The sequence below is a fragment of the Puntigrus tetrazona genome, chromosome 16, assembly GCF_018831695.1.
Source record: "Puntigrus tetrazona isolate hp1 chromosome 16, ASM1883169v1, whole genome shotgun sequence".
NCBI lineage: Eukaryota > Metazoa > Chordata > Actinopteri > Cypriniformes > Cyprinidae > Puntigrus > Puntigrus tetrazona.
Genome location: NC_056714.1, coordinates 27016202 through 27040692, shown reverse-complemented (window position 1 = coordinate 27040692; position 24491 = coordinate 27016202). Strand labels below are relative to the sequence as shown.

The 24491-nt window shown below is 40.6% G+C and overlaps 1 pseudogene; it reads right to left on the bottom strand.

Moving 5' to 3' along the window:
• Positions 1 to 68: 68 nt before the first annotated feature.
• LOC122360880 lies at positions 69 to 18617 on the bottom strand (annotated as a pseudogene).
• Between the last annotated feature and the right edge of the window lie 5874 nt (positions 18618 to 24491).

Sequence of the window (24491 nt, the reverse complement as noted above, 5' to 3'; positions counted from 1 at the left end):
ACAGCCACATCAGCGCTGGCCACTATTTACACCAAACACAGTGTGTGTGTGTGTGTGTGTGTGGAGGGGGTGTCAGACAACTGTGAGAGACTGGTTTGGCAGTGTGTGTGTGTGTGTGTGTGTGTGTGTATAAGTGCGTGCTATCTAATGTCGTCTCTTCTTCTTGCTGCTGGGTTGGGCGATGAGCAGCCTTTCCTCTTCCTGTTGGAGGTCTCCTCTGCATCCTCATAGTGACTCTCGCGATCAGCTGACAGAAGAAAATAAAATGAATTACAAACAGACCAATCCCTGCTTTGTAGGCGTGTCACGACATGCACCTGATGACTCCACTACGTCAGGCACATCTCACCTTTCCTGGCCTCCTCCTCCAGCTCGTCCCAGTCCTTGTCGCTCTCCTCCTCGCTGCCCAGAGATGCGCTGTAATCTATGACCAACAGGCGTCAAAAGAAATTAAATCTCTTAAAGAGGCTGATGAGTGCAATTAGAGGATAACCGAGGAAATAAATCAATAAAACTTCAAATGAAACTAGAGAGTTGAATTTTATGAGAATATTTCACAAAGTGCCTGCTAGGTCAAATATCTGAGCAGCAACATTACCTGAGTCCTCCGTCTCCGATGAGTAATCTTCATCGCTGTCTCTCCTCTTCCTCCTCCTCTTCATCAGCCGAGGGTTAAGCGTCTCATCCTCCATCTCAGACTCCGAGTCTTCCTCGCGCCCGCTTCCCTGAGATACACAAGAAACAGAAATCTGCTTTCCAGATGCTTGATCTCAAGAGCTACTACAGCAAACTAAAACAGGTTTGTTAGTTAAAAAAAAAAAAAAAAAAAAGTTTTAATATTTTACTTTACTTAGATTTTTGCATAAATTAATAAATCTTTAACTTAATACTGCTACTACTGTAAGATTATTGTATAGTTGTTGTGGTAATACCTTTTAATGGCGTTAAATACGTTTTATTTAAAATTTCATTAAAAACATTTAATAAGAGTTTAATAAATTAAATTACAGAAAAAACATCTGTCAGAAGCTTAGTCAACACACACAGTAACACAGCACTGTAACACACACACACACAGACAGTAACACATAAACACAGTAACTGCATAAACACAGTAACACGTGCACACACACCGTAACACACACACAGTGCGCACACACACACACACACACAGACACACTGCGCACACACACACACTGTACACACAACACACACACACACACACACACACACACACACACACTGTGCCGCACACACAATAACGCACACACACAGCACGCACACACACAGTAACACGCGCTGTAACACACACACACACACAGACAGTAACGCGGCGCACACACAGTAACACACACACACAGTAACTGCGCACACACAGTAACACGCCGCACACACACGTAACACGGCACACACACGTAACACCTGCACACACACCGTAACACACCGTAGCAGCACACACACAGTAACGCACACACACTGCAGCACACACACTGACACACACACACAGACACACAGTAACGCACACACACTGTATGCACACACACTGCACCGCACACACATGTAACGCACACACAGTAACTGCACACACGGTAACGCACACACACACAATGCGCACACACAGTTACGCACACACACAGTAACGCACACACACACATAACAGCACACACACAGTGCGCACACACACACACACATGTAACACACTGTAACACACATACACAGTAACACACTGTAACACACACACACAGTGTGCACACACACACACATGTAACGCACACACACACACACAGTACTTGCACACACACACACTGTGTGTGCAACACACACACACACACACTGTGCAGCACACACACACACACTGTAACGCACACACACACACACACTGTGTGCACACACACACACACTGTACGCACACACACACACTGTGCACACACACACACACACACACACACACTGTAGCTACACACACACACACTGTAACACACACACACACTGTGCTTTACACACACACACTGTAACGCACACACACTGTAACACACACTGTAACGCACACACACACACACACACACACACACACTGTACTTGCACACACACCACACACACTATGTAACACACACACACACAGACACACACAGTGCACACACACACACACACACACACACACACACACACTGTACGCACACACACGCACACACAGTGTGTGCGCACACACACACACACACACACAGTGTACGCGCACACACACACACACAGTGTGCACACACACACACAGTGTAACGCACACACACACAGTGTAACGCACAGTGCGCACACACGCACAGTGTACGCACACACGCTTGCAGTGTAACGCACACTGTAACGCACAGTGTGCACACACACTGTGTACTTGCACACTGGCACGCACCTGCACACAGTGTACTGCACACTGTAACGCACCACACGCACAGTGTAACGCACACACACACCACAGTAACTTTGCACACACAATGTAGCGCATGACGCCGCACACAGTGCGCGCACACGCACACACATGTGTGTGCCATACGCACACACACACATACGCGCACGCACACACACTGTGCGCTGCGTGCGCACACACACACATGTGCGCCACGCACTTACGCGCACACAATGCTGCCATATGTTTGCACACACCACACTGATGTGGCGCTGCGCACACACACACACACACACAGTGCGCCACGCACACACACACAGTAATGCACGCCGCACACACACACACTGATGCGTGCCTTGCACACACACACAATGCTGCAGCGCGCACACACACACACACAATGCAGCGCACACACACACAATGCCTTTGCGCCTGACACAACGCCTGCGCACACCTTTACAATGCACACGCACCAGCACACACACAATGTAGCTGCCGCACACTGATAGTAGCGCACACACACAATGTGCCTCTTACACACTGCACATGCAGTGTGCACTTTTACACACAACGTAGCACACACACACACAATGTTGCGCACCTACCTTTTATGTGTGTGCCTTTACACACACACATGTACGCAGCACACACACACTAATGCACACACACACAATGGCTTACACACTGCCTGTGCGCACACACACAATGGCACACACACAATGCTTGCACACACACAATACCACACACATGCTTTTACACACAATGTAGTGCGCACACACACAATGTACCTGCGCGCACACATGTGTAGGCGCACACACACACAATGTGCGCTGCACACACACACACACAACGATGCATGGCACACACACAATATTTGCACACATGTAGCACACACAATGTAGCGCACACACAGTAACAGCACACACACACGCAGCACACAGCATACACACACAATATACTTACACACAGTAACGCACACACACAATGCACACACACAGTAATGCACACACACAATAACGCACACATACACAATGCGCACACACAATGCGCACACACACAATGCGCACACACACACAGTAGCACACACACAGTAACGCACACACACAGTACACACAATGTAGCACACACACAGTGGCAGCACACACACTGTAACGCACACACACAGTAACGCACACACACAGTAACACACACAGTAACACACACAGTAACACACACAGTAACACACACACGTCTCACCTCACTCTCTGGATCGAGGAAGGACCAGCCGCCCTGTTCAAAAAAGCCCTCTGGATCGTCCACAATGGTCTTCATGATCTTGGTCCAGTTCAGAGACTGTGCGCCCTCGGTGTATTTGATATCACACGAGCTGCACACAGACACAACACATTCACTCCTGCGGTGAGGACTCAGGCAGCGTGTACGGCCTGAGCGCTAGCTTACTTCAGCCACTCTTTGATGGGGTCAGGGAGTTGGCCAGACGCGGCGTTGATCATAGTCACTTTCTTGTTGTAGTCTTTATAAGCGATGACCACGTCGAAGTTCTTCAGATGAAACTGGACTCGCATTTCGAAATGAACCAACTCCACCTGCGTCGGCGTCACCACGACGGAGGCTTTGAGAGGAAGAATCAGATGCTTGTTATAACATAAAAAAGTACACTAAAAGCGTATTTGTAGTTCTATAAACGCATAAACCTGAGTGAGTCACTGATTCATTCCATTGATTTTCTTCAGAATTGTGAGAACTACAAACTCCATTTATTAAAATTTAAAAATATAAATAATTTAAAATCTTATTTTATTCAGAGGTATGCTGCACAAAATCAGTCGTAAAATGAAAAAAGCTCTTATTAAATTGAGATTATAAATGGTTTATAAATAAATCTGCCTTTAAAGTTGTCCAAATAAAATTACTAATAAAAAAAAGAACATGTATAAAATGTACTAAAATAGATATATACAGTCATATATTTGCAGCAATAGCCAACAATACATGGGTCTATAACAAGCTGAGACTGCTTTTGTGCTCCAGGCTCACAAATGTTTGACAATTTTAACCACACTGGAAATTAAGCGGGTATCAATAAGCAGAATCTGAACTGGAGCTGATCAAGGTGGAGCGACACAGAGCCGTGATGAAGAGCGCTGCGACACTCACCCACTCCGTGGACGTTACAGAGGCGCTGGGCGTGGGCTGCAGCAGGCAGGTGCTCCTGTGAGGGCGCCCTGGAACCTGAAACACAAAACACACGCATCACGAGCTAACGCCTCGTCCAGGCGCTTAAACCAGATCAGCCACTGGCTCTCATTCGCTCAAACTCATTTCTATTTTAGGGCGTTTGCACAGTCATTCCTTTATAAAACTCTCAGATAACCTTCACGAAACATGCATTCTCTACGCAAAAGTTTGCTCCCCAGAAATGTAGTTTGCTTGCTAATCTTGCGCATTCCCGACAAACCCCAAGTGCGTGATTGCTTGCGAAGCGTTTGGTGATCCGTAATACATACGCATTAACTTGATCATTTCTTCTCAAACATTTGCACTGTCCCAAGAATCAATGTTTAAATTTAAAAACAAAAAAGAGAATACACTGTGTTGGTTCATTTTGACAGGTTTCACGTACCATTCGGCGTCAGTTTAGTGTTTCAAGAAATATTCTGTTAACTTACAGGCGTTTTGCATTCCTACTGTAAACTTCCACTAGTGAAAGCTGCTCGTTTCACCCAAGAAACTCATCTTGCGTGGCTTCTGCCAACTAACATTGTGCGTGTTCTCAAAACTCCTGCAACTGCCCATCAAACAGCTAACGCACAAGTCTGGCGAACAACAATCTTGCAACATTACTCACATAAAACACAGCGTGTTAGCGCTTGAGTTAATCGTTTCTACACTTGTTCGTAAATCCAAAATAAAGCAGAAAAGCTCTTGATGATTGGTAAACAGATTTGATTTCGAATTCTTGATCAGCGATTATCTGAAAGCTTATTTGCGTGCGGGAGCGTCGACCTCGTTCTGACTTGGCGGCACTCACCGAGATCTCTGAAAGGAACCTCAAACTCCAGCTCCTCTTTGGTGGCGACTCCACCTTCTCGATGAAGTTCTTGAAGAGCGGACTTGAGTTGTGTCTCATCTCGCGCTCCATCTGTTTCTGCGTAGAGGTCGTCGGCGATGCGTGCATGTGCTGGTGTTTGCCCAGGTCTGTGGTGATCTCGCCCCACCTCCGTGTAGAACTGGGCGTCCGTGTGGCGCTTCTTCCCGAACATGATGGCGTTCTGCGACAGAGAAAGAGCGTTAAGGTCAGTCGTGAAGCGCGAGCGGAAGCGGCGTTTTTAAACTGCGGCGCACCTTCAGGTGGAAGTGCAGCACGATGATCATCTACGCGTCCTTGCGGCTGGAATATGGCGTGCTTGATGTTGTTGTACAGGATGTCCACTTTATCGCGGCGTACTGGCGTGAAAGCGAAACCTGGAGGGACCACGAAGAGGCGTTAGTTGGCAATTAACAAGCACTGAACTAGAAGAGATCCAGCACTTTTAATCAACAGCTGAGCAATGCATCGAAACTTTGCACAATACGTTTTCTAATTATCATTTAGGAGATATCTTTTTAAATTTAAAAAGTAAACTTTGATCCAGGTATGACTTTTAACACCATTAAAAAGCCAAAAATAAGTCACATTAGTATCAAAAAATTAAAAGCTGGGACTGAATTCTTAATATGAGAACTATTAATGGCGTCGCGGCATAATTAAATTATATTCTAATCAGAAAGTGAAAGTTAATGCAGTAAATAGAATTTTCACATTGTCTAAAGACTCCTCAGGCTGTTCTTGAGCAATCATAAGAAATAAATTGAATTATATTCCTTTCAGTAATACTGATAACTCTCAGATCATCTGTATGAATCAGTTTTTTCATCTTGATAGCACTCTGATTTAGATTTTAGTCGACTACATCTACAGCAAATTTAATCTGCTAAAATATAATGGTTGTAGTTAAAGAGTGTAATGCATTTATTACTTCTCTAAAATAGCTATAGTTTTAATAATGAGGTTTTATGATAGAGTTAACTGCAGCAAGAACATGCAAACTCAAAAGAATAAAAACTAGGTCTTTTATATAAACTAATTATTAACTTGTTTACCATATTATTAATTCCTTCAAGCAGACATCCTTATTTCTATGAAGAAATCTGATTAATTGTTAGGGCTACTAAATGTATTCAGTCAAGAGCAGCGAGTGATTTTCTGTCTTTTGTTGTCTGATTAACATCAGTGACTCATTTTATAATGTATATCTCTCTCTGATCATTCTTCTGTAGACCATGAATGTGAATCAGATTTTGAATAACAAAGAGATAGTTTTTGTATGATCGAGACTAATGCAATTACTAAATCATCAATAGCCTTATAATTGATCTGCAGCACTTCCTCATGTCTTCTGTCCCTCACCGTTGGTGTGCGCCTCCAGCGAGCCCTGCATCCTCTTCTGGGCGATGTTGGGCGGATGTAAGGTCTTTGAGTTTGGGGTTGCTGCGGTTGAGGTTGATGTGAGCGAGTCCTGCTTCCACGATGCCCTCCTTCTCCTTCTCCTCCGCCTCGCGAGTCTTGTAGCGCTTCTGCACCTCCTTGATGATCACGGAAGGCGTTCTGCAGGATTTGTGGAGGAACCGGTGATCGCCCGGAGACTTCAGGTTCGGCAGCGCGTGCGTACTGGAAGACAAGACCGGGTCAGAAAAACACCTACCTGACCACGAGCTCTCTGGCGCGGTACAACAGGCGAGTCATTCACTGTGAATGGGAGGAAAAGAGCAGCGTGGACATTCTGCTAAACATCTTGGGCTAAAAAGCCAACATGTAGAGCAAAAAATGCAAAAAATTTTTCTTAAAATCTAAAATAACTTCCATTTCACTGCAATCTAAGAGGAAAAGTAAAGTGTCCTAGGATTTAATATTAGTGATGCAATGAAGTGTACATTTTTAAGTCGAAACCGAAATTCAGGGCCTTGCACTGAAACAAAACTAAATAGAAAAATAAGTGGTATTTAATAAAATCACTTAAGCGGATTTAAAATTGTAAATTAATTTCTTCTATTTGTCATCAAAATATTAACTATTATTCTATACAATTAAATTAAGAATACATATTACTGATATAGAATGAGAGACCACCGTTTATGTCGACATCATTTTAAGTTTTGTTCTATTCTTAAGTCTATTTAAGCCTGTTGCAGTTTTTTTTTTTTTAGCTTTTTTTTTTTTTGGCATGCAGCTGAATGGTTTGTTTGTAAATATGGAGTTTTAAAAAATATTTAAAGGTTAAAATTTAATTTTATAACGTCCTCGTGCGTGCTTGATCATTGCTATTATTTTCAACCCAATCAAAATAACTGCAGATTAATTGAAATGCACAATGAAAAAAATCTAGTATTTGAAAATAGTTTGATTTATTGGTTTTTCTTGAATTTATCTAATATTTATATATATATATATATATATATATATATATATATATATATATATATATATATATATATATATATATATATATATATATATATTTTTTTTTTTTTTTTTAAGAAAAATAAGTCTTTTAGTCTATTTGGTGAAAGCTTCAGCAAAAGACAGAAAGAAACGTTCTCAAGCGCTGTGATGGTTGTTAGAAGATCTTACATCTCTTTGTGACGTGGCCTCTGGGTTGGGAAGATGTTTCCGTCATGGCGTCCCAGCGAGCTGCCCGGCGCGAAGAAGTTTATCCTCAGATCGTGTAATCTCCTTCCACAGACATGCTGATGTTCTGCAAACACAGGTGAGAGTCTCAGTGGAAGCGGACCGGAGGCCTTTCGGGTTGAAGGAGGAGCGGCGGCGTACCTTGATGGTGGCGATGTGAAACGGCGTGGCGATGCGAACACGGGCATGACCGCGGTCCGTACTTCTTGTCGATGAAGATCTTCATGTCGGATGTCCTTCTCTCGGGGCATCTGGGAGAGCGTTCTTATCACGACGTTCGACTTTCTGGCTCTGAGGAATCACGGGAAGAAAAGCGTTTGCATTCAACTAGAGGCGACACAGACCCCCCCACCCGAAAAGCGGTCATAAGGCTATTTTTTGTTTTAACTGCGATTCATACATCTTTCAGACAAATAAATCGTTCTACTGATGCATCGTTTGTTAGGATAGGAATGTAGAGAGGTGCCAAAAAAACAAAATCATCGTCCAAATTAAGTACTTGGCAATGCATGATCTTAATATCCTAATGATTTTTGGCATGAAACCAAAACAGCTCATTTGAGCCCTACAGGGCCTACTGATGACTGTTTTTGTGCTCCAGGCTCACAGGAGAACCCAATGTAAGGCGTAAGCAGCGTTCATCCTCGTACTTCTGTATCTGCTGCCCTCCTTTCTGCTCCGTCAGGCGCGCGCAGCCTCCTCGTTCACCTGATTGGCGGAGTTCTTTCTGATGGGCCCGCCTCTTCTCCTCGGCGGTCATCTCATTCTGACCAATGGGAGGAGAGTGAGTGAGAAAGGCAGGTATGAGCCGGCAGTGCTGCTGATCAACGGAGGAGACACATACCCTGGTTCTGTCGGCCAGCAGGCGGCACTGCGCGCTCCTTTCCCCAGCAGCTCCTCGGCGTTATCATCCTCTTCCTCCTCGTCCTCTTCATCCCATCGTTCTGAGAGGCGCACAGAAAAAGCGGTTTAACAAGTTATACATTTTATTGTTTGTGCGTCCAAAGTCACGAACAACTGGAATATCGTGTTAAATGATATGAAAGGAGGGACTGTTTATGTTGGATGTGTACAAGAACAAAACACTCACGTTCTGGAAAACTAGTGCTAAGCATAAGCTAATAATAATAATAATAATAATAATAAAAATTATACAACAACTGGGAATCTTGTGAATTTGTGCTTAATCCCAAAAATAAAAAAAAATAAAAAATGAATTTTTTGAATTATATTTGTTATTTTTATGCATTCATTTCCATTTCAGACATTTCTAAATATTTTCAGAAGTTTCATTAACGTTCAGATGTTTATTATTATAGTTATTTTAAATTAATTAAATGCTAACTGTACTAAAAAATAAGTTCAGTTAGCATTTAATTAATTAAATAAATATTTTAAACAGGTCTGCGTGATTTTTACATTTTTAAAATGTCCAGCGTTTTAGCCGTTTTCTCTTTTTTTGAGGTTTATTTCAGTTTTAAATACTTCAAATGAAAATAGTGATTTGGATATAGTTCAAATGTTTTAATATTTTACACAGGTCTACATCTCTCTTTATATTATTTTCCGTTCAGTACACTCAAACATGTAACTCCATTTCAGTTTCAATGCAACTTCCCATAAATAAAGAAGGGTTTTGTTACTGCCCATTTATCACGATTTACCTTGAGAGGAAAATGCGGCGTTCTTGATCTTCTTTTTGGCCCGGGTGTGAGGGCGGTGGCCTGGTCCTCCTGCGATCCTGAAACACGAGTGTTACTGAAAGCGTCACAGAGACTCCCCGAAGCACTCTGAGTAACACACACCTCGTTGATTTGTATGGTGTCTCCGGCGAAAGCGCGTAAACTTCTTCTGCTCGTCTTTCTTGGCCTCTTGGTTGATCATGTCAGCCAGTCCCAGACTGATGCTGAACACCATCCTGCTCAAACACATCCGCAGCGGGAGACGGGGGTCAGGGTCAGGGGTTAAAACCAGGCTGATGATATTTAGCTGGTGTCTTGATCCACCGAACAACAGGACTCACCTCTTTTGAGTTTGAACTGATTTTTTGGCGTTCAGTCTGGCGATCCTTCTCTGAACTCAATGCCACCGCGAACCTGCAAGCGGCCCTTTACACACAGAGACACACAGACACACACACACAGACAGACACACACACACAGACAGACACACACACACAGACAGACACACACACACGTGTCACAGGCAGCTCATTTTACACAGCTGACATGAATGATCTGGAGTGTGAAGCGTTTCGAACACAAACCCAAGGTTTTCGTCAGTTTGCTGACAAGATCTGAAGTTTCTCTTTCTTGCGTGAACTCCAGGGACGATGTTATAGACCTCACTCAGCTTCACTCCTGTACCACACACACACACACACACACAGACAGTGATTATTAAGCCAATTCTCAACACACAATTAAAACAAACACAAATTCCTGAAGCATACACCAATCCTTGTAGATTGTCAAGATGATATAAAAACTATAATATGTAATAATAATAATAATAATAAGCAACACACACACACAACACTTCTCATCATAGAAATGGTTTAAAGAATTAAAGTGCAGAGTGATAAATCTTGCTCGTTATAATAAAAATAATATGCAGCGCTGTATGACTTCTGCATCCATTTAATTTAACTTTACTCCAAATATATAACATGGGTCCCCTGAAAATACTTCTCTCTGAAAAATTACCATCTAAGCCAAACCTAACCCTCACTCCTCACTCACACACACACACTCACACACACACACAGCGTCCCAATTCAGGCAGGGACCACAGTAGGGTAAATCACGTTGGCTTGAAACACACAGAAAGCGTGTTGTGGGGATAAAATATTTAAATATAGAAAAAGTATAGATATTTAATTTTTCATCAATAAATGTAAATAGAAATATTTTAAATAGAAATTAATTAAATTTAAATAGGAAAAAAATTCTCCAAATAATAGAAATAAAAAGAAAAGATTTTCAATAAATTGGAAATAAATCCGCGTCCAAACAGACACCTCTGTCCGTCTCACCGTGCTTCATCTCCTTCAGCAGCTCCTCCTCCACCTGCGGCAGGAAGTTGTAGTTGTCCTGCATGTCCTGTGGAGGGTCCACCATCAGCGTGCGCACCAGGTTGGAGCAGTAGGACTTGTAAGCGGATGCCCATGGCACAGAGTGATGGCCCCGAAGTGCATGTGGTTCTTATCGCTGCGGGGAGAGAGAGACAGAGAGAGTGAAGAGAGAGACAGAGAGAGAGAGAGAGGGAGACAGAGAGAGAGACAGAGAGAGAGACAGAGAGACAGAGAGACAGAGAGACAGAGAGAGAGACAGAGACAGAGAGACAGAAGTGGGGTGAGACAGAGAGACAGAGACAGACAGGGAGAGAGAGACAGAGAGAGACAGAGAGACAGAGAGAGAGAGACAGAGAGAACAGAGGCAGAGAGGGCAGAGAGAGACAGAGAGCAGAGAGAGAGACAGAGAGCAAGACAGAGAGAGGGCAGAGACAGAGAGAGAGAGAGAGACAGAGAGAGACAGAGAGAGAGAGAGAGAGAGAGAGAGAGAGGGCAGAGAGAGAGACAGAGAGAGAGAGAGAGAGACAGAGAGAGAGACAGAGAGAAGAGAGAGACAGAGAGACCATGGGCGCGTGATTATTATTCTTCCATTAAGAAAAAAGTCAACATATTCCATATAACGAACTGAAATAAAGAGTTTTACCATTTAAAAAAAAAAAAAAACACCTTAATAATGTCTTGAATGTTCATTCACATGTCAAAATTTTTAAATTTCCCAGTTCAAATTTTTTGGTTATTTTTTGAAGATTTGAAGAGATATTTCTCAAAGAACAGATAAAGGCTGGTATAAGTGATGAGCAATGTACATTTGATTGGATGAATAATAGCACGGGCGGGGTCAAAGGTAAATACTGAGGAGTAAAACTGGCAGAAAGAGCAGCGACATCTGACCTTACCAATCTACGTAACCAAAATAACGCCAAGCGCTAGCCATCTTTCTGCCATTGCTGACCAGAGTAGAAAACAGTGGATTCAGTCAATATTTATTCACGATAGGGTCGGGCACGTAAGCATGGTACTTTAACATACTTCGAACTGAATCAGGCGACAAACCAGCGAATATTAGTTAGTCTGCATGTTTTACAGATAGCATAGCTAGCTAAGATAAGCGTGATTCGATTAAGGAGTGACCATGTGCGTTTCCCAAATAAGTCCTTCTGTATGGCTCTTAGTATTAACGATCAAGTAACTCGAGAACCTTTTGAAAGGCATCAAGGGCGATGTCATACACCCAAAACCTACATGTTTTTAGTCAATACAGAAAATAATCGCATGAGGCGACTCACCTTGCGATTACATTTGAAACCGCTGGCCAGCAAAGAGATCATTTCAGCACTTTTTGCCATATAACACCGGTCAGGCGGCACCATGCAGGATCTGATCTGATTGCCGTCAAAGAATGGAAGCGGGAAATATGTTCCATAGGCTGGCGATAGTCAAGGGTTTATCGTCTTCGCGTCATCATTCAAAGCGTTATATCTTCGTTTATTCAGTTCGCGATGACAAAGTATAGCCACTTCTCTGGATATGTCCAGCACTGTGCTTCCGATATGAATGGAAACAGACCGTTAAGTTTCAAAGTGCTACTTGATGAAGCCATCCTTTCTGGGAAAGGGTTTTCTCTACAATTATCAGTATACAGCATTAATATTTTGGCTTTCATTACACAATATATTCATTGTTCTTTAGAAAAGGCAGCAGCAAAAAATAAAAATAAATATATAGAGCCTCACATTGTACATTTCTGTACCAAACATTTGACAAAGTCCTTTTCTGTTGTTCTCATGGCTTCATGCTGGCTCTGCGTACTTTTTCTTCTTCAACCTGGGACGCCATCTCCCTGAGATGACAAAAACCCCGGGCCGCGGGCGCAGGGCACCTGCGTGTATTTACGTTGATAGCCTCCTCTCACCAGCCCAAGGTATATTTATTCTGCAGCTCCTTCACCAGGGTCCCCAACAGCGCGTGTCATCGGCTTCAGAGGGCGGCAGAGCAAGGCGAGACCGTTAGCAAAACAGATAAAACCATGTAGATGTGAACAGAATGACCAACTTATCACAAATTAAGCGGTGAAATATTAAAGTAGGCTTAGAAACGCCCAGTTTCTCGGACTCACAGTGATGTCACGGCGCATGACAATGAGGCAATGTGTGAAACAATCCAGCCTGATGGTGCTCTGCTGGATTCAGTACATGCCCTTCCTGGCAAGGTATGAGCCAGTTACTGCTGCGCTTAGTCACAAAAACAAACCGACCTGCGTCAACGAGGAAGCGTCTGCCGGCTGGTAGCGCGAAATCGCCAGCGTTCAAATGTTCTACTCATGGTCTTTGTTTTCCTGAGGCGAACATTATCATGGATTTCAGGCGTTCCAGTCCTGCATGGCAAGGAAATGGCTGCGAAGCGAGAGGCTCAGGTCGCGATCGGCATATGCTCCGAGTCTGAAGGAAAGCGGCGTAGCGCATTAGCGAAGCATAAGCGAAAAAAAGATGTTCTCTAGAAATTCACTAATCGAACACGCAATCAATTAAAACCATGAACATGTTAAGTACGTAATGGATCAAATAAATTCATTCTTACGATGGATAACTCTATTAATATTTTCAACGGGTTTTAAATCGCATATCAATGAATCGACTAGGTTAAGAGTCTTAAATGACATTTCTCATGAAAGATGGCCATATAAATCTTTTACAGTGAACACTTAATGTCTTCAAACGTTTTGCGTTGACTAGAAACATTACTCTTGTACTTCATTTGAGGTGTTTTTGCAAAGTTCAATCCTTGAAAATAGCCCTGTGTTGTTTTCAATGTATTTGCTCCTTGGCATCCATTTGTTTTCAATATAGTGTCTCACTTTGTCTATATACTAACAACACACCATTTCTCTTCCTCTGTAGTGTTTCTGGCCGTCCTAGGCACCTGCCCTGCACATTTGGCATGTCTCTTATAAAGATATACCTGTAACAGATCTTGCAGTCTCTAAAGACACAAAATACTCAGGCAGGAGATCGAAAACCACCACCTACCAGCATAGCGGCATGTGTAAGGAGTTCTCTTCCAGACATTCACAGATTCTTTCAGATTAAAGAATCTTACCAACCTCCTTACATTCTAGATTTTCAATAGTTTCAAATCGAGGTAAAAATTAATGAGTCGCGTAACACTGCATATTTTACGATCAAGAACGCACTCTGAAGATGTTAAATAGCAGAAATATTGGAAATAGCAGGGCTGCGCTTTAGCGAATGCCGCGCCTTAATTTTTCGTAAGATCAGGCCTACTGAAAGACGCGCGCGCTTCAGCGGCGGCGACGCTAAGTTCCTGTCTCTAAATCGGAGCGGTGAGGCCTGCAATGCTCCACGCTCTGCTGCATAGCGGTCTGCACCAGAAACAACCATGCTCTCCCCTGCGGACACAAACAAATGAACTCCACTGACATTGTCGTAGCGCCAGGCTGCAGTTTATATCAAAGATTAGGGCAGGACTTGCGTGCACACTGCTGTTAGGAGTATTAACGCAAATTAGTAATTGGTCAGCAGCCTGTAGAGCAGATCTGGAATGAGCTGCTGGCCTGCGATGAGAAGTGCGCATTTACACTTCTCAGCAATCTGATGCGGCGGTGGGAGGCGTCACCTTCAGTCTGGAGATGAAACAAGAGGGCGGTTATAGTGGTATGGGCAGTACGGTAAGATTTGATATGAAGTGTATAAAGAACATAGCGATCAGCGATAGGCGTGACAATAAGCACAACTGTTCTGTTTAATAGCCTCTATAAAATGTACAAAAAGCAAGAAACAAAAAGAATAATAAAGTCGGCGCTGGCCACCACGGTCAGTTAATATGGCATTTGCGCACTTTTGTGCATGCGCTTTAGGCTTAAGAAAAGCTTCTAAAAATCTAAATGTCAAACAGGGCTCTCTTCACAAATAAAACACAGGTTTTGATCTTTAAGTGACTCACATTATCTGCACCAGCTTAAAATGTATGTGCGGGTTTGAGGCAGTGACCTTTCACAAGTCCACAAAACAAATGACATACTGAAAACAACTATTAACAATAACGAGAATATACCATTATAAACGCCTTTTGTGTCTTTGCACCTCCGATGTGAATAAGCCAATGTAAATAAACTCAAACAGAGTGGACTGAGAAGTCATATCACGGAGTGTGATCATTCTAGTCAACCAATCTAAGGTTCTGCAGTGAAGTTTAGCCCCACCTTTTGGTACCCTTTACCACCGGAGCGTGTGTTGCTGAACTGCTCAGTGAATGATAGCGGTGATCTACCTTGCTGCCTTCTAGGGACTATTATAGACCAAATATAAACTTCACCATGATAATTGTTTTGAAGAACAATTGCCAGCAACATAAGACTTAAAGTAAGTTCAGTGTCAACAATATAAATCAACTAAGTATGAAAATGCATTATGCAGTGTACAGCGGGCAGTAATTGTCTCTGCTAAATAGTTTTGTCGTTTTGCTTTAAATCAGTGGTATTCTGTATTTATTCTATATACGTTTATTAAAATATATAATTAGCTTTTATAACTATACTAATTGTTTATATATTTAGGCATATAATTTATAGTTGCATTACTTAATTTTTAATGAAAAAGCAGATGTAGAGCTGATTTAAGTTACTGCACCAGTATTGTATGCGCCATGGTGACGCCCAGAATGTGGAGTATCAAACTCACGAATTTCATGGCACTCACTTGCAGTCGTGACGCGTAAACCACAGGCGCGTTTGGTGCGAAAACAGCGAACTCAACAGGCGCATGTTCTGCACTCAAAAAATATCCCTGCAAACAGACAATAAGTTAATCACACAGCCACCATCCTGCAAACCTTTTTATCTCCAGAATAGACATGCGCCTGGTTTGATGTGTTCGGCTCCGGTCCAGGTAGGCTGCAGGCTCTGTCGTTACAGCACAGGACGTGGGGAGAGTACCGTCGGTTGGATTCTGAAGGACAGGTCATCACTCCACGAACACAGAGCGCTGCATCCTCTTTCTCTCTCCAAGACCAGGTTCGCACAAACAGAAACATGAAGCCGTGCGATTTAGAAACAAAAAAGGGCATCCTGGCGGTCTCTAAACACTGACACATAACAGAGACAAACCAGATTACAGCAGTAACTAAATCATAGATTCAGTTAACTTTATAACCGCTAAATAAACAGCCCCTGAATTATTCAAAGACTTCCCAAAATGATAAAATAAATATAAACTAAAGTTAGTACACTATGCAGTTGTTCAATAAAACTTTGAGAAAAAGAAAGATTTAAATAATTTATTAAAAAAAATATATAAAAAATTATATATATATATATATATATTTTTTTAATAAACCTTTAATTCACTATTTAAAGAAACAAAATATGAAAAAAAATTAATAAATAAATAAAATTATATATATATATATATATATATATATATATATATATATATATATATATATATATATATATATATATATATATATATATATATAATAATATATATTTTTTTTTTATTTAGTTTCATATCATAAAGCAAAGGTTTATAAAAAAATAATACAACTAAAATGGCTTAGATTAAAATATACATAACATTTAAACAAGTACTATAATGGTATATTTATTAATAATAAAGTACACAAACATAAACTGCAGCCATATACTACCCTTTGTAGCTGTTTTCTGTGCGCTTCTAAAACAGTAATGGCTGCTGGGTAAGCCTGCTCACCGCCAGCACTGGATGGAGTGCTACCTGACATCCTGCTAAAACCTTGGCAGAAACAAGCATTTCAGGAACCGCTAAAGAGTAGCTATCATTCCAGATCAGCGGGAAGAGTGACATGTAGCAGAGAGAGCAGCTCTCAGGTAGGCGGGAGTCGCAGGACGACGCTGTCACACATCAGCTTCAGTATAGGTGAGCGTTGGCTTTGCTGGTCTTTGGGCTCACTACTGATGGTTCAGAAGAAGAGGTCCTTGAGAAGACATGGGAAGTGTGGGTATCTGAGGGTTTTGTAAATGACATAAAACATATTCAACTGTTGTTCTAGCTGGAGGATTGTCACTGAAAAAACCAGGTTGCAAGTATATTCTGATTGAAGGTTATTTTTGTCTTTTGAAGCTTCACAATTAGCTATTTTTAAATACATATTTTTGTTGTGAAAAGAAATTCAAACCTAAATGAAAAGAAAAATTATAAAAATGCTTAATATATTTAATGCAGTTCTGCTTGAGAACGTATTCCCATTTGTTGAACTTGAAAATAAATATAATAAATACTATAAGTCGTTTAAAAATCACAAATCTAATAGTATTGTAATAATGCTATATTAAAATAATATCTGTGTTGATTTGTTACCTTCTTACCATATATAAAATCTTTACAGTATATATTTACCTGTAATGGATGATATAATATGACTTTGCTTATCACGCAATAAATTTATATAATTACCTATTCATCTCCACTGCAACATCCCTAAATGGATGATGTTATCACATATATATAACATATAGTATATTTACTAAATATAGTGTTATGTATGCACAGCCCCACACACATTAAGCACACAAAAACATTTTAGATGCAATTAATGTCGATCATTAGTAGCAATACAATACAAAAAAAAAAAAAAATCTAAAACGTTTTTAAAAATACGGCTTTAAAATATATATATCATATATATACCATATATATCATATATATATATATACACACACACACACACACACACACACACACACACACATATATACATATATATATACACATACACTACATATATATATATATACACATATACACACACATATATATATATATATATATATATATATATATTTTTTTTTTTTTATTATCTATATATTTTATATCTCTATATCTATATAAATATATAAAAATTTTGTGTTAAAAAATGTAAGAAATTATACAAAATATTTTATAAAAATATATAAACAAAAAATTAAATACAATATACTTTTATAATAATCTAATTACACTAAAGCAACACTCTTCTGATTAGGTCACCATGGATGTCCAAAACTAAAATCTTGGTCTTGGAGTAAAGCTAAGTTTTACCACTAATTAACTCAAATTGTCCTTTGGGAGAGACTGCTTCACATACATGGGATGGTGGAAGTGCTGGGTCCTGGTTAGTGTGGAAGCAGTTGAGAGCCATAGGAAACAAGATAAAATCAATGTCACGTCATGGAGAAGACGGTTCACCGTAAGGCTGCTCACGCCAATGAAAGCGCCACGCAGCACATCCCCGTTGTATTAAACCACTGAACTCACCGGGATCCATTGGTGGAGAGGTCCGTGCCCAGCTGGGAGGCGTGCTGAGGGGTGAAACCGGGTCTTAGTGGTCACTGGAGGAGCCGGGTCGTGACGCCCAAGGCGGCAGGCCTTGGAGGAGCGTCTCATCATCTCTCAGGCGCAAGCTAAAGATACCAGAACAAGCGATGAAACAACCACCAAATACAGAGAAGGAAAGAGGCCATCTCTCTTTTTTGAAACATACAAGTTAATATTTACTACCCCAGAGAGTCTGCTGTTTTGAGAAAGGGACATCATGATGGTGAAATCAGGTTTATAGTTCAAAATTAAATAATTAGAAAAAAGAGTATGAATGAAAAAGTTTAATACAAAATCACAAATAGTACTTTTATGCATTTTAGCTGCAGTCTGTAACTTTTGTACGGTTAATAAACCACCTGCATCGCGTGTGAGAGAAGGTACTTGGCGGATCTACTTCTCGTTATATCTGCGTAGCCCGAATCGCGCGGGTGCTGTGGGGTGTGCATAAATTACCATTGCTTGTTTGATGCGTTTATATAACTAAGCGGTTTAAAGGCACACCGTGAATCTGAACACTGACCCCCGGCTGCTGGACGATCGTGCGGTTCCCAGAGGCTGTTGCTGGACACCACTGAAATGGCATTGGCGATGGCGCAGGTATTGACAGCCTCTCAGCAAACGTGTTCCTCTTACGGACGCTCTGCTTCAAACACACGCGCGTCACTTACGTCATCTCAGGCTGGGTTTTGGAAAAACATCTAACATCGGCTGGTGCAAAACCTGGTGATCCGATCTCACTCATCATCATGCTCATCATCATCATCATCGCGGTCAGCGAGGACACAATGCCTACGCAGCTCCATATAATGGTGATAGTCACCAATTTGTCTTAAGCCACAAATGCTGGTGTGACAACTAACTAAGAAATGTGCTCATTTTAACTCAGTTAATGGAAGTAAAGTTTAAATACTAAACAACCAAACTTAACTATACATAAAACACTAATAAAAACCTGTAAACTTTTTTATAAATCTGAAACATACAAATAAAAAATATATATATAAAATGTGGTATAAAAAAAAAAAAAAAAAAAAAACACTTTACCCAAAAATCAAAAAGTTTACAAAAATTTCTGGTTATGTTTTGTTAAGTGTCCTTGTTTAAGTGTCACAAGATTATATATTATCTAACTCCAAGTACTTTTCTTATATGGTTAGTGTTAGATTAGGTGTTACAAGCCAGGTTACTTATTGCGCATAATTAAGTGTTATCATGGCCTAAAATTAAGCAAAATACAAATTAAAATACTACAGTACTCAGCATTTGGCTATCAACTATCAATATATATATATAAATATCTTCTGTGCACTTAATATTACAGGTTTGAAACAAGTGGAGGGTGAGTAAATGATGATGATTGCATTTTTGAGCAATCTGCCCTTTAATTACAAGCTGTAACAGTATCAGTTAAACTAACACTGCGCTGAAAACCACTGCATACTTGCCTTCCTCCTCCTTTGTTTCCTTGTTGCTGACGAAGCAGACGGGGCAGTGCAGCGTGGAGGACGTTAAGTTACGTCTGGCGGTGACCCAGGCGTCAGGCGTGAGGAGTTCTGCTCCGGCAGCATGGCCTGCTCAGGCTGATCAGGTACTGCCCTGCAGGCCTTCCTCTTGTGCAAGCAGCCACGTGCTGCATCGTCTGCTTCTTTAAGCGCGAAGCAAACCACGCGTCAACCAGAAACACAGGCTCAAGCGTTCGCTACTCAGAACCGACAAATTCAAAGCTTCCATCACTTTAAGAGTACTTGTATTCATCTAAACACAGTGCAGTGTTTCAAATTAAAGAAAAGCGGTTGGGTTGATTTGAATGGAAATGGATTGCTTGCAATATAACAGAATATTCCTGTTATAGGTGAAAATATGTACTTTTGTTTTACATTGTGTGTTTGTACTGTGTGTGTTTATGTACCTTAAAAGTACATAATTAAAATGTTACACATGTAAAGCATTTATATATTAAATATATAAACATACACATACATACATCCAAAAAAAAAAAAAGTTTTAAATATACACAGTATACAAAAATGTGAAAACTTGTGTGTGTGTGTGTGTGTGTAGAGTATATATATATATATATATATATATATATATATATATATATATATATATATATATATATATATATATATATATAGTATATATATAGATAGATAGATAGATAGATAGATAGATAGATAGATAGATAGATAGATAGATAGATAGATAGATAGATAGATTTTTATATAATACTGGCATTTCATTTTTCTACTTTTGAAGAATACTTCACATCAAGGCCCTCACTAACAGAATGTCTAATGCCCATGAGGTTGTTATAGATCAGACCTCCACAGCCATGATGATGATGGCTGCTTTCTTTTTGATTGTGGAGTTACTGGGAAGGTTGATGTTTTAATGAATCTCCATGCCTAGACTGGCAATAGGAGGGAGGTCCAGCCAATCAGGGTCGCGATTCCACCACCCATACAGTCTTTAGCTATGGATAAATGGTGCCATTACCATCCCCTCAAAATGATTGGGCTCTCCTGAGGATGCAAAAAAGGTAAGAGAGTTAAGGCAAAGGCAAAGAGAATATGCATAAAACACAACAAACATGACTGTCTCACCTGGCCAGCAGCAAAGATGGCCACGCTATACTTCACTCTGGCCCAGAAAGGCCAGATTACTAGTGGGGAAGTGATTCTCCTGCTCGCTTCTTTGCCGTGCCAAGCCAAAGACAGTATGACTGTGACTCCAGCTGCCTCGTTTTCAAACACAGCATGAACTCCTGGTTGAGCAAAGGCACAGAGCAGTCAGCAGACGCCCAGGATAACCTAACAACAACGTGGAGATATAAGAGCAAACTATATTCACCTTTGAGAGTCAACATTCTACAGCTAAAATTTCCAGCTTTTCTGGGATACAAAGTTTTAGGGGAGGCGCTTGAAAATAGTCTGAACTTTTTGATGCTCCACCAGTTTTAACAACCTGTTTAAAGGGAAAGAGAAATGTCTCAGCTTTATTTTTCCTAACATTTAAAAACAAGTGGTTTAAATAAATAAATAAATACAACTACGAAGTTTTCAAATGTAATATAAATTGTCACATATATTGTTTTATGCACATGCATTATATATGTAAAAAAATGTGTAATATTTTATATAAGATAATACTCAACATATGTATTTATTTGAATACTACTATGTTATACCTAATAATAATAATAAATATTTTTATACATAAAACTTTTTTCTTTCAAGAAAATATTCTATTTTCAAGCCAAACATTGTAGTTATAAAGTTTAGAATTTTTAATAGAAAATGAGAGATTATTTTTATAGATCTCAGCTGAGGAATAAGAGTCTTATTTTCCTTTTGGATGAGATTTATATATATGTCTTATAAATGCAATTCAAAACTGCATTTTAGACATTTAAAATCATTGGCTACTTTATGTGGATAAAAAAATCCTGTAAAATGTTTTGTACTCAAAAAAATAATAAATAAATATAAATTCTTGTGACTGAAGTTAGACATTAAGTGATTTGAAGTAGGAGAGTAATTAACTATTACTATTTTTAGTCTGAAGGCGACTCTATCCGCTAAGATCACTGACTATTTAAAAATCTAACTATTTCTTCATCAAAAATAGCATCTTTATACAATCAATCAACAACTGAACTGGTTTCAGCAACTGTAAAGGTTTCCCCTGGTAGTTTACCTGTAGCTCATCTATTCTGAGCAGGCGAAGGTCTCTGCAGCAGTGAGGAGGGGTCAGAGCTCAGTGGAGCTGCTACTCTGTTGTCACGCTGCTCGTACAGTCCCTGGAAATTTCCACAGCAACATATGCACCATCGACTTTTAGCCACTTTGAGTTCAAAAGAGAGAGTTGTTGCAAAATGAGGTGTCATAGCAAAGCATCACACAGCATAAACTGACAGCAACATCACACGTCAGGAATAAGGTACGCTTATAAATGTCGCCACTTGTGATTTTGTTATAAAATCACAAAAAAATGTGGAGAAACAGGCATGTAGTTTGGGTCTCCACTGGATCGACGGTACGCCTGCACTCCACCTTCCCACGGGACGCTTTTTAACGCCTCCACGCAAAAACGCACTCTCTCGTGAGGCCACTGCTCCTCATTGACTTTCCTCCTCCTTTGGGAGCCGTGAGGCTGAGCGCCTCGCCTGCAGTACAGCCGAAAATAAATTAGCGTAAAAACTACGTGACGCTTATACCGCTCTCTAATCTGCCGCGAATCAGGCTTATTTAAAAGATGCATCAGGTCGCTAAGCCGCTTTAACGCCCTTGGCCGCTGCTGCAATTAAACGAGCCAAACGGAATAAAACGGAATCTAAAAGGTTTCATTTTAGATAAAATAAAGTAAATGGTTTTAATTGTTGGTTTCAAAATGCAAAAACGATTTTGCAGAGCAATGTAATTTCACAAGCACGCAGAATAAAGGCTATGAATGGCAACAAACACAGTTTTCACTAACAAACTAAATCAATCAACGCAGCACTCATCCATTAGTAAAAGGGACTGTTTACTTTACGCCTCCCAGGACATGCTTGATTTTGCATCGTGACTAGACAAAATCATGGAAAAATATGGGGAAAATAAATACGTGAAAAGCGCCAGAAAGATGATAAACTGTGCAATTGGCTAAGTAACACATTGAATTAAAATGTAAAAATCAAGGGACTTCAATAGTGTTTTATTTAATAACTTATTTAAATCTTACAGGAAGGTTAGTTGCAATAAAACGGATTAAACGTAGTGTATTAAAAAGCCGCTTTTTTGTGTTTTAAGGCGTAAACATTTTATTTAGATATTTGTTGTTTTATGTGGTGTTGTGTCCCCAACACAACGTTACTAACCAATGCATTATGTCTATTGACGCATTGTCCCGATAAAAATAATAAACCATTTGTTACTGCCTGTTTTTTCAATAGTGCGAATAAATCCTCAAACTTTCTGAACGGAAATTCTTGCCAAGGCCAATATAAACTCCTGTTAGCGGTCCAGTGTACATACTTGTAGGGCAGAGAAGCACTGCTGGCGATGGAGGAAGTGGGGTGTCACTGCATGTGGACGCCAAGCAGGGCGGAGGGCCCATTTCGCCTTCATCAGCCTCCGCTTACTCTCCGCTCCCAGCAAACGCAGAAGCCAAGCAAACCGCGTTAACTGTCACGCAAAGGACCTCCGAGCTGGGTCCGTCCCAGAAGACAGCGTGGCCGCCTCACTTGATCTCCGCGCCTTTGGTGTTCTTCATGTTCTTCAGGCTCGGGCGAAGCCGGAGCTGGAGCGCAGCTGTCGCTCATGTTCCACACGGACTTCCAGCAGAACGCCAACTTTAGGGATCCCGGCGCCAACGGAGAAGGCCACGGCACCAGCGTGATATAGAGGGTTATTCTCAGGCACACCCACGGGAGATGAGAGATGTCATCATCGCCACTGGGGCAAAAATAATACTATGTTTCTCTCCAATTATTAGCCTATGCGCTGCTTCTGAAACGCATTTCAAGCTCATTACGCCATTTAAGAATAACAATGTTTTGTCAAACCAGGAATGTAATATACATGATCAAAATATCAAAATCGATTCTTATATTTAGGTTTTGATTACAACCTTTGTACCACGACTAAAAAAGAACAAAAACGTAGTTAGCCTTCCTCTTCTCATTATTTAGGCTTATAATCACTAAACCACCTGCTCAGGTCTATATAACAGGAGCGCTCGAATAAGAAACATCTCCAACTGCCTTCACTGTATAGCTTAAATACAATAAAAAGTTACTCAGTCAATGAGCGATGAGTGATTTTCTGCCTTTCGTTGTTTGATTAATATTAACGATGGTGACAGCAGAGTGAAATTAGGGTTGCTGGCCACTTTAAGACCTAAACTACAAATCAAATATACTGACACACATCTGATTTCTTTTAATCTGTTTGTGTTCAA